This window comes from Lutra lutra, chromosome 3 (assembly GCF_902655055.1).
Source record: "Lutra lutra chromosome 3, mLutLut1.2, whole genome shotgun sequence".
In the NCBI taxonomy this organism is placed as follows: Eukaryota; Metazoa; Chordata; class Mammalia; order Carnivora; family Mustelidae; genus Lutra; species Lutra lutra.
The window spans coordinates 177,493,710-177,494,569 of NC_062280.1; the positions used below are offsets into that span (position 1 = coordinate 177,493,710).

Sequence of the window (860 nt, forward strand, 5' to 3'; positions counted from 1 at the left end):
GGGAGATAACTTTCTGAAATTTAATTTTATGTTTTTTAATATAGGGATAATGATCTCTCCCTTACAGTTTGTAATGAAGCTTAAATGAAGTAATGTATATGAAACACTTGGCTTATGGTCCAGAAATGGTGTCTATTATCATAATAAGGAAATTTCAGGACTAAAATACTTTTACTACAATCTAATTCAGTCCTTCCATTTTACAGACGTAGAAACTATCTTAAAAAGCCAGCGGTGTGTGCGCGCGCGCCCTCTCCCCGGTCGCCGCCTCCTTCTTTTGAGGCTCCTGGTGCTGCCTTGTGCTCCTAGGGTGCGGACCTGGTACCTCTTTTGTGAAGTGGCATCTGGGAAGACTTCAGCGCTCACCATGGCCTACGAAACGACCAAGGAAGGAGTCAAGACCGAGAACTACGATCGTATTAATTTGAAGCTTGCGGCGCAGGACGGTTCTGTGGTGCACTTGAAGATTAAGAGGCATACACACTTAGTAAACTACTGAAAGCCTATCGTGAGTGAGAGGGTTTGTCAATGAGGCAGATCAGATTCGGATTTGCTGGGCAGCCAGTCAATGAAACAGAGACACCTGCACCGTTGGAAATGGAGCGTGGAGATACAGTTGATGTGTTCCAGCAGCAGACAGGAGGTGTCTACTAAAAAGGGAACCTACTACTTGACTCCAGAACTTGGTTCCTCCAGACGGAGAAGATATTCTCAATTAGAAAGCCGCAATTTGGTTCCACCACATCCTGACTACTACAGTATAGTTTTCTCTATTCTTTCATTTTCCCTTTCCGTATTCCTTTATTGTACATAAAGTAACTGGGTATGTGCACAAGCATATTGCATTTTTTTAACTAAAT

General features: G+C 42.9%; 1 pseudogene; it reads left to right on the plus strand.

Moving 5' to 3' along the window:
- The first annotated feature begins 367 nt into the window (after positions 1-367).
- Positions 368-654, plus strand: LOC125095432 (small ubiquitin-related modifier 2-like; annotated as a pseudogene).
- The last annotated feature ends 206 nt before the right edge of the window (positions 655-860 follow it).